The sequence below is a fragment of the Hevea brasiliensis genome, chromosome 11 (genome assembly GCF_030052815.1).
Source record: "Hevea brasiliensis isolate MT/VB/25A 57/8 chromosome 11, ASM3005281v1, whole genome shotgun sequence".
In the NCBI taxonomy this organism is placed as follows: domain Eukaryota; kingdom Viridiplantae; phylum Streptophyta; class Magnoliopsida; order Malpighiales; family Euphorbiaceae; genus Hevea; species Hevea brasiliensis.
In genome coordinates this window covers 77864258-77876593 of record NC_079503.1, presented here as the reverse complement: position 1 = coordinate 77876593, position 12336 = coordinate 77864258, and the positions used below count along the sequence as shown (strand labels likewise).

At 20.2% G+C, this 12336-nt stretch overlaps 1 pseudogene; it reads left to right on the top strand.

Moving 5' to 3' along the window:
* Nucleotides 1-3418: 3418 nt before the first annotated feature.
* Nucleotides 3419-4153, top strand: LOC131170307 (protein DOG1-like 4; annotated as a pseudogene).
* Nucleotides 4154-12336: the final 8183 nt, after the last annotated feature.

Here is a 12336-nt window from a genome sequence, read left to right as displayed (position 1 = left end):
TTTCATTAAATAAATTTAGTCCAATACGGTTTGGTTTATATAATATTTTTTTTTATTTCAATTCTTATCAATTCTTCTTTTCATTCAAATGAATAAGGATTATGAACACTACTATTTTTAACACTAAAAGAAATAAAAATAGAAAAAAATTAATATTGTAATAATATAAATATAAATCTAATTAATTAATTAATATATTATTAATATTATCTTTTATTTATTATTAATGCAAGAGATAATATTTTATATAGGTATAATGCTAGCCCTATAATAATAATTTTTAGGAAATCATACTTGTAATAATATAAATATGCATATGAATAAATTAATTAGGTTTAAATTTAATTATCATTCATTTTTTTGTTAGTATTGATCTTCAATTAAAATTAAATAAAATTCCTTTTAAGTTCTTCATTTAACAAATTCCAAAATTATTAATAATCTTCTAATGATTTATATTATTTTTGTTTACATTTTTATGAATTATATTCATTAAACATTTAATTTTAATTAATATTAAGAATTTTATAAATATTAATATATTGTTTTATTGAAATAAAAATGTGCTTGTAATAATAAAGATATAAATAATGAATAAATTTATTAGGTTTAAAATTAACTGTTTTTAATATTTTTTTGTTAGTATTAGTCTTCAATTAAGATTAAATATTTTTTTTAAGTTGATCATTTAACAAATTTTAAAATTAAAAATAATGTTTGGATGTTTTATATTATTTTTATTTTCATTTTTAAAAATTATAGTCATTAATATATAATTTTAATTAATATTCATAATTTTATAAATATTAATATATTGTTTTATCAAAAAAAATCTTGGATGGGAATTAATTAAAAAATAATATGTAACTAATAACTATTTTTAAATATATATATAATAAATAATTAATTGTAAATAAAAATTAAAAAATTAGATACTAATAAGCTATTTTACTTAATATTGTAATATGATCAAATTATATTATTTATTTTTTATTTATTAATTTTCTATTTTAGGTAATTAATTCTTGTAAAATTTTATATTTTATTGAAGTTAAGTATAAATAGGATTAGGAATTTTAAGTTTATATTAACCATAAAATTAGGAATTTTAAATTTATACAAACTTTAAAATTAATTTAAATAATAAAAATATAATTACAATTAATTTTAAGAATAAATGACAATTTAAGTAAAGCCAATATTTCCCCTTCCTCCTTGATATATACATAAGAATAAATTAATTACGTTTAAATTTAATTGTCTTTAATATTTTTTTATTAGTATTGAAAATAATTAAAATTAAATAAAATTCTTTTTAAGTTTTTTATTCAATAAATTTTAAAATTAATAATAATCTTTAGATGATTTATATTATTTTTATTGTTTTTATAAATTATAGTCATAAAAATATTTAATTTTAATTAATATTTACAATTTTTAAATGTTAATATATTATTTATTGAAATAAAAAAATCTTATATGAAAATTAACTTACAAAGATAATATGCAACTAATAAAATATCTTTCAATATATATATATATATATATATATATATATATATATATATATATATATATATATATATATATATATATATATAATAACTAATTATAAATAAAAATTTGAAAATTAGATGCTAATAAACTATTTTACTTAATATTGTAATACGATCAAATTATATTTTTTTATTTATTAATTTCTTACCTTAGTTAATTACTTCATATAAAATTTTATATTTAATTAAAATTAAATATAAATGGGACCAATAATTTTAAATTTACATTAATTCTAAAATTAAGAATTTTAAATTTATACAAATTTTAAAATTAATTTAAATAATAAAAATATAATTGTAATTAATTTTAAGATTGAAAGGCAACTTTGATAAAACTAAGCTAATATTCTCCCTCCTTTATACATTTATATATAATATAGATATATCAATATAAATTAATTGCATTTTTTTTTGTTTTTCACTTATTAGTTTCTTACTTTAATTAATTACTTCTTATAATATTTTATGTTTAATTGAAGTTAATTATAATTATTATTAAGAATTTTAAATTTATATGACTTCTAAAATTAACAATTTTAAATTTTCACAAACATTAAAATTAACTTAAATAATAAAAATATAATTACAATTAATTTGAGGAATAAATGGCATTTTTAGCAAAACTAATATTCTCCCTTCCCACATTTATATATAATATAGACTATGTAAAAATATAAATAAACCTATTTTTTTGAGATGAAAACAAAATTTTAAATCTTAAACTTTAATTGAAAAATCAGCTATATCTCTATATTTTTATTTGAATCCACTAAATTCTTCACCTGTACGAATTGCACAATTTCAAAATTATGAAAAAAAAAATTTCCTAAAAATTTTTCAAATGAAACAGATGGAAACTATTTTTATTATGGTAAAATAATAATTTAAAATATTATTAAGCACATAAAAAGGAAAGAAGATTTTTTTAATGTCTAAATTATAGAATAAAATTAATTAAATTTATTGATAAAATTAATTGAAATCATTAAAATAAAAAACGATTAGATAAATTGATTGAAATAACCAAGATTAAAATTATTTGCTGGTGGTGCTGCAATGCCTTGGGGCACATTCTCTCTCTCTCTATATGCATACTCTTTTTTCTCCTAAAACACTTTTTGCACATAACTAAGAAAATTCCTATATTGAACGTAACATTTTGGATTTTAAAGCTTTTATGTATGCTTGAATTGTCGATTGCAAAAAATAAAAAATTGGCTATTATTATTTTTGTGAGTTAGAGTTGTTATTCATTGGTCTTCATAACCATAAACATTTTTGGCAATACGTAAATTAATAAATACTCAAATGATAAATTCGTCGATTGAAGCAACTGCAAGCAACAAGAAATGATCAAACTCAAATCAATTAAATAAAAAGCTTAAAGCAAGTTGTTGGCTTGTAGCTATTTAAACATGTCAGCAAAAGAAGCAAGTTGCATGGAGTTGCATATTACCTCAGAGGAGAGTTAAGTTGATAGAGACAGAGAAGGAAGAGGAAGCTATATACGTTCCACGTTGAACTCAACGTAGTTTATTTTACTGGCACGTTTTCTAACATAAGAAACATAAAACACCAGGCGGTGAGGTGAATAAATGACTCATCAACATGATCAAAGCCAAACCTAAATCCATCAGACTCATGTCCCTCTCCGGGAGAGGCTCTCCCTATTTGCAAAGCGTCACTTGTCCCTTGACACCCACCCCTGACTCATTGCTGCAAGTAAGCCAAGCACAACCACACATTTTCTTATATATAAAAACATATCGCTCTATTCATCTCTCTCTATCTCCCACTAGTCCTAACCAGCTAGCTATCCCTCTTCTTTCTCCATCTCTTTGCTCAAACGAAGGGGGAAAGATATGAAAACTAAAGTTGAAGAGAGGTTCTTTGAGTTTTTTGAGAAGTGGATGTGTCAACTCGATGAGTATCTACAACACCTGCAAAGGGCGTCTGAGGATTATCGAGCTAAAATTGGGTGTGAGCATGAGCAAGAGCTATAAGCTTTAGTGTCCAAAGTCACACAACATCACAAAGACTACTACACTATAAAATGGGCCTTAGCCCATGAAGATGTGCTTGCTTTCTTTAGTCCAATTTGGATTTCCCCTTTAGAGAATGTGTATTCTTGGGTTACTGGGTGGAAACCTTCAGCAGTGGTTAAACTGGGTAACTCAATAAGGACAAATGGTGTTCCCAGTTTGAGTCTGGTTGAATTGACACAAGAACATATGAGAAAGATTGAGACTTTGAGGGTGAAAATAAGGTTAGAAGAGGAGAAGGTGGAGAGGGAAATGGAGAGGCAACAAGTGGTTGTAGTAGATAGGAAGATGGCAGAGTTGGTAAGGTTGGTGGTTAGAGTGAAGAATGGGGAGGAAGTGAGGCAGGTGGAGAGGCTGGTGCAGGTGGCACTGAAAGGAGTAATGGCAGGACTAGAGAAGGTGATGAAAGCGGTAGACTGTGTAAGGCTTAGGACTTTGAAAGGAGTTTTGGATGTTTTGAGCCCACTACAATGCGTGGAGTTCTTGGCTGGGTTTGGCATACTTCAAATTCTGTTAAGACAATGGGGAAAGAAAAAGGTTTGCACCATTAATTAGAAACTTCCGGTTGTAGGGTTTTAGGAGTTTTGATTTTCACTTTTAGACTTGTTTTCTTTTGTCTTGATTTGGTTTTATCTTAATTAATATGCATGTACTATTCAGTGGTTTTAATTTAACATTTTGCTTATCCTTATTATAAAAACTCATAATTTAATTTTTTTTATATAATGTTTTATTAATTTTATATTATATAATATTATCATTATATTACAAATATTATATTTAATTGTTTATATTAAAATATTAATTTTAATGTCATTTTAATTAATTATATAAATAAAAATATTTCTTAATTTAAAATTATTTTTTATTTGATTGTATTTTAAAAAAATTTTGTGTTATAATATTAATATAATAAAAAATAATAATAAGTTTTTAAAATATAAATAGGTGAAAATATTTAAAAATTAAAATAAATTAATAATAAATATAAATTAGTCCATGAATTTAATTCATTTAAATTCTATTATTTTGTTTTTTTAAGAAAAGTTTGATTTGCATATATTTTACTTTAATATTTTGTAATTTAAAATGATATTAACTTGCATAATAAAATTGTATGCCTAAATTAATGTGAAAGAGAATTAATTATAAAATTAGAAAATAAAATAATTTTTAAAATAAATTTTTATTAGTTTAGTGCATTATTATTATAAAATTATCATTTTTAGTATATTGATATTTTGAAATTTTATATCGTCATATTATTTAATACAAAAAATTTTATATCTATTTAATATATTTATTGATTATATTATATATGTTATAAATACATTATTGATTAATATATAAATTTAATAATGTATATTCTAATTAAAATTGAATATTATATATATATATATATAGAGAGAGAGAGAGAGAGAGAGAGAGAGAGAGAGAGGTCTACTTGTAAATTAAAAATTATAACAAAATTTCTATAAAATAAATTTTAAAAAATAAAATTTAAAAGAAAAAAAATAAATTTATATGATTAATATTATAATAATAATTTTATCAGTTTAAAAAGTTTGTCCTTCATTCGTATCTATATATATATTCTAGTGCATAGTCTATTGTTATAAATACACTGTATTTATTACTTATTTAAGTTTTAATTATTTTAAAATTATATTTTATTTCTAAAAACATCATAAAAAAATATTTTTATAAAATTAATTTAACTTTAATTATTTCTTTATTTGGTATTTAGTATAATTAGGTATAATATTATTCTTGATTTAATTATTGATAGAAAATTAGAATTATATTAACACAATAAAATAAATTTAGTCAAATATGGCTTGGTTTATCCAATATTTTTTTATTTTAATTCTTATCAATTCTTTTTTTTATTCAAAAGAATAAGGATTATGAACACTACTATTTTTAACACTAAAAAGAATAAAAATAGAAAAATATTAATATCATAATAATATAAATATAAATCTAATTAATTAGTTAGTATATTATCAATATTATCTTTTATTTATTATTAGTGCAAGAGATAATATTTTATATAGGTGGTATAATGCTAGCTCTATAATAATAATTTTTAAGAAATCATACTTGTAATAATATAAATATGCATATGAATAAATTAATTAGGTTTAAATTTAATTATCTTTAATTTTTTTGTTAGTATCGAACTTCAATTAAAATTAAATAATTCCTTTTAAGTTCTTCATTTAACAAATTTTAAAATTATTAATAATCTTCTAATGATTTATATTATTTTTGTTTTCATTTTATAAATTATAGTCGTTAAATATTTAATTTTAATTAATATTAATAATTTTATAAATATTAATATATTGTTTTATTGAAATAAAAATATACTTGCAATAATAAAGATATACATAATGAATAAATTAATTAGGTTTAAATTTAATTATTTTTAATATTTTTTGTTAGTATTAGTCTTCAATTAAGATTAAATAATTTTTTTAAGTTGTTCATTTAACAAATTTTAAAATTAATAATAATGTTTGGATGATTTATATTATTTTTATTTTCATTTTTAAAAATTATAGTCATTAATATATAATTTTAATTAATATTCATAATTTTATAAATATTAATATATTGTTTTATTAAAAAAATCTTAGATGGAATTTAAATAAAAAAATAATATGTAACTAATTGATATTTTTAAATATATATAATAAATAATTAATTGTAAATCAAAATTTAAAAAAAATTAGATACTAATAAACTATTTTACTTAATATTGTAATACAATCAAATTATATTTTTTATTTATTAATTTTTATTTTAAGTAATTAATTCTTGCAAAATTTTATAATTAATTGAAGTTAAGTATAAATAGGATTAAGAATTTTAAGTTCATATTAACCATAAAATAAAAAATTTTAAATTTATATAAACTTTAAAGTTAATTTAAATAATAAAAATATAATTATAATTAATTTTAAGAATAAATGATAATTTGGGCAAAGCCAATGTTTCCCCCTCCTCCTTCATATTTATACATAAGAATAAATTAATTAGGTTTAAATTTAATTGTCTTTAATATTTTTTTATTAGTATTGAAAATAATTAAAATTAAATAAAATTCCTTTTAAGTTGTTTATTTAATAAATTTTAAAATTAATAATAATCTTTAGGTGATTTATATTCTTTTTATTGCTTTTATAAATTATAGACATAAAAATATTTAATTTTCATTAACATTGATAATTTTATAAATATTAATATATTATTTATTTAAATAAAAAAAATCTTATATGAAAATTAACTTATAAAAATAATATGCAACTAATAAAATATCTTTAAATATATATAATAAATAACTAATTATAAATATAAATTTGAAAATTATATACTAATAAACTATGTTCTTTAATATTGCAATACGATCAAATTATATTTTTTATTTATTACTTTTTTATTTTAGTTAATTGCTTCATGTAAAATTAAAATTAAATATAAATTGGACTAATAATTTTAAATTGATATTAATTCTAAAATTAAGAATTTTAAATTTACATAAACTTTAAAATTAATTTAAACAATAAAAATATAATTGTAATTAATTTTAAGAATGAAAGGAAACTTGGGCAAAACTAAGCTAATGTTCTCCCCTCCTTTATACATTTATATATAATACAGATATATCAATATAAATTAATTGCAGTTTTTTTATTTTTCACTTATTAGTTTCTTACTTTAATTAATTACTTTTTATAATATTTTATATTTAATTGAAGTTAATTATAAGTATTATTAAGAAATTTAAATTTATATAATTTCTAAAATTAATAATTTCAAATTTATACAAACATTAAAATTAATTTAAATAATAAAAATATAATTGTAATTAATTAGAGAAATAAATGACATTTTTGGCAAAACTAATATTCTCTCTTCCCACATTTGTATATGATATAGACTATGTAAAAATATAAATAAACCTATTTTTTTGAGATGGAAACAAAAATTTAAATATTAAACTTTAGTTAAAAAATCATTATATCTCTATTCTTATTATGAAAAAGAAAGAAGATTTTTTAATGTTTAAATTATAAAATAAAATTAATTAAATTTATTGATAAAATTAATTGAAATCGTTAATAATTAAAACGATTGAATAAATCGATTGAAATTATCAAAATTAAAATTATTGAAATAATTTTAATTTATATATATATATATATATATATATATATATATATATATATATATAATTTAATGTTATTGTAATGAAATCATTAATTTTTCATGAGAATGTCAAAGTAAAGATAATTTCTGATGGCTTATTTTTTTTATTTTTCATTTAAATCAAATATTTTAATTAAAATTTGTTTATGAAATTCAATATTTTTTTCAAATATTACTACGAATTGGTGTTAGAATAATTATTCTTATTAAAAATTTATATTGCAATATTACAAAAAAAAAACTTTATAATATATTTTTAGTATTTGTCAATGTGATAATCTATGTTTTTCTTATTCAAGTTACTAAAATATTTTAATTTTTATTCTTTAATTAGCTTGATTAATAATATATAGATTTTGACAAAATAGAATTGGAAATTTTTAGATATAATTATTTTTAGCCATTATTTATAGGTTCTACTTTTTATTTAAATTGAATAATTATTTAATAAAAATCGTGAAAATTAAAATATAATTTATCACCTATATAACATTATTTTTATTAATCAAATATATAATTAAAAAATAAAAATTTATTTCATAGAAAGATTAGTGATATGTTAAAATAATTGATTGGGATTTGTTAAATAATGAGTTATTTTCACTCTCTCTAACTTTTTGATAAAATTTTTATTATATTGAATTATTCTATTATCAATATTTACAACTCTTTTTTACAATTATTTTATTAATTTTTTATAATATAAATTTATAAGAAGTAATAATTATGGACCATCAAAAGCATAAATTTTATATTGTAAATATCTAACTAACTCAAAATTACAAATTTTATATTGTAAATATCTAACTAACTCAAAATCACAAATTTTATATTGTAAATATATCTAACTAACTTATCACATATACATGATATGTTCATTTTATTTACCTATATATTAGAAGAAATCTATTATATTGTTAAATAAATTAATTGATAAGAAATTAGAAAAAATTAATTAATATCTAATATATTTGTAATATATATAAAAGTGAGAAGGGGAATAATGGGATTATAAAAATATCTTTAATTTTTAAAATTATTTAAAAATGTATTTTAAGTAAAATAAAAATTAAATATTATTAGATATAAAATTCTTATTTTATTAGGTCTCAAAATTAACTATTATAATTTTTATTAAAAATAATTAAAAAAAACTAAAAAAGAAGATATATTACTATTGAAGGCTACCTAAACCATTTGGATATTTCAAGAAGCTAATTCTCAGGTATTTTTCTCATTTTATTGTCATTTGCATATTCATTTTTGTGTAATTTTCTAAAGTTATTTATATAATTTTATTTATTTGATAGATATTTTTGGAATAGCTGAGACTAATTCTAGAAAGATTTTGTATTCTTCTATCATGTTTATTTATATTATTTTAATTGATTAATTTAATATTTCTTTTTTTTTCTTACAATTTTTTGAACTAACATTAATTAAAAATAAAATATCATAATGGTAATTTAATATTATGGCAATCAAAAATTAAATTTAACTAGATATTAAAAATAATTAAACTATAACAATATAATATTATATAAAAAGATTATATATAAAAATTTAAATTACAAATATGTAAAATGAACACAAATAACATACAATACATGTTTTAAAAAAATAGTTATTTTAAATTTTTAAAAGACAAATTATATTTTTTAAATTATTTTCTCACTTTCATTAATAAAAAAATATATTTTTTAACGATGACACTATATTGTAGATAGATTTAAAATTGAGCAAATAATTTTAATAAATTAAAAATAAAAACATTTTATTATAATTTTGTCAAACTTCGAATTAAATTATAATTTATGCTAAAATTTAATTGAAATGAGTCCATAAAGCACAATTGAAAATGAATTTCAATTTATAAAAATTTATTTTTTATTTTATTATTTTAAATCATGATATATATATATATATATATATATATATAATTTTAAAAAAATATGTTGCACATGAATTAAATAATTTATGACTCATAATTAATTTTGTCTTTATAAATAAATAAAATCTAATCATAATAAATTTTAAATTATTATGTAGATAAATTAGACTTTATTTTAATATATTAAATGATAATTCTAAAAAGATAATTTTATAAAAATACTCATACTTAATTACTTATTTAAAATTTCTTGGAATTGCTTGATCAGGTGAGATAGCAATCACTTCCCTCAACTTGAAAGTGATATCCTTCATTGTTGGTCTTTGCCTTGGATCTGGTTATATGCACTCTTGGATAATCTTGCATATGAGGTCAAGTTCATTGTTTTTGAAAGACTTGAGGGTTGGGCCAATCATATAATTGATACTACGTTTGTCATTCAAATATTTAGCAGCTTGCAAGTTTCTAGTTAAATTATATACTTGTCATCCAGCCGTGCATGCAGCTAGAACACAAATATTAATTAGCCATAAAGCAATTCCCAGAGATATGAGAGTATAGGATTTCATAAAAGATTTACCAATTTTTCAAGAGATCCTTGTTCTTCCGAGTATTGGAGTTTTCCAGAAATGATTTCTAGTAATAGAATCCCAAAACAATAGACATTTGTCTCTACATCAGCCAAAGGTGGCAATGTAGAATGCACTAACTCATTGTTACCTAAGCTCTTCGACTTGGAGGAATCTTGTGGCAAGAAAGAGATGTCAGGAATCTAAGAGGGACCATATATACGGTGAGAAGGCACATTAAAGAAACAAAATAGAATGAAGCCAACCCATGAAGGAGATTACTGTAGCTGCATAGTCATCGGTAAGAAAGATATTATGTGAATTCAAGTTAGAATGTGCCACTAGTGGATTTAAATCATGGTGCATGTATTGTAAGCAATAAGCAATGTCCATGATAATCCTCATTCTTGCACTCCAGTCAAGATCTTCCATTTCTTTAACTGAAGATACAAAATAAATGTTTCAGCCTCTAAATTACCACAGGAGAAATCTATTGAAATTTTCATCGTTAAATTAATATAGAGAGAGTATCACCATGTAGATGCTCAAAGAGGGTTCCATTAGGAGCGTATTCAAATACCATCATCCTATTGAAGGGTTCATCTTCCTCACAGTAGCCAATGAGATTGACAAAGTTTTTATGGTTAACCCGAGATAACATGTAATTTTTTTTCAAATTATTTAATTGGTGGACATATATAAATCTATTCAGACAAAGAGCATTTTTTATATTTTTATTATTTTTAAAATTTATAAATTTTATTTTTTAAAAAATAATTTTAACATTTCAATAACATTATTAAACGGGTAATAAATTATTAGAGTCAATAGTCAATTTATTTGTTAATAGAATTAAATTTTAAAATTAAATTATTATTAAAAATATATATAAAAAAATTACTATATAAATTTTACTATATCTCAAAGATTTAATTATACATTATCCTAAAATAAAAAAAAATAATATAATGAATAGATTTGAAGAGATACAGGTGACAAAGAATGGGCTAATTAACAGGTGATATATATAAATACGCGCGCACACACACACACACACACACACACATTGGTATCTATCTTAACTCCTCCTTCCACCCAGGAGCTGGTGAACAGGTCTAGTTTATAGTAAAATTATATGCTTGTCAGCCAGCCATGCATAAAGCTAGAACACAAATGTTATTTAGCCATAAAGCAATTTCGAGAGATGTGAGAGTACATGATTTCATAAAAGATTTCATAAAATTATTTTTAGATGTTAATCAATTTCTAAACTACCTATTTTGGACTTTTTCAATGGGCTGTTGATCTAAGAAAAGATTATTGAATCGGTGTACCACGAGAGACCTTATTTGAATCAAACACGTGGATCAAGTTTCCAAAATATATATTATGCTTACCTGAGCACATTCTTGGATTTTCCTTTTTAATTTCATCAAATTTATCATGCTTTGAGTAGAAAACCAAGCAAGTATCATATTTAATTAGAGCTGAATGCATTCATTTTACAAAACTTCAATTGAGCACCCACTTTCTAGTTTATTTGGTGGTCTTTGCAATGCCTTAGAACAGATCTCTCTCTCAATATGCATACTCTTTTTTCTCCTAAAACACTTTTTGCACATAACCCAGAAAATTCCTATATTAAACGTAATATTTTGGATTTTAAAGCTTTTATGTATGCTTGATTTGTCGATTGGAAAAAATAAAAAATTGGCTATTGTTATTTTTAAGGGCTTTTTGTGAGTTAGAGTTGTTATTCATTGGTCTTCATAACCATAATCATTTTTGGCAATACGTAAATTAATAATTACTCAAATGATAAATTCGCTGATTGAAGCAACTGCAAGCAACAAGAAATGATCAAACTCAAATCAATAAAATCAAAAGCTTAAAGCAAGTTGTTGGCTTGTAGCTACTGAAACATGTCAGCAAAAGAATTAAGTTGCATGGAGTTGTATATTACCTCAGAGGAGGGTTTTATTGATAGAGATAGCGAAGGAAGAAGAAGATATTTGGGTTCCACATTGAACTCAACATAGTTTATTTTACTGACAGGTTTTTCA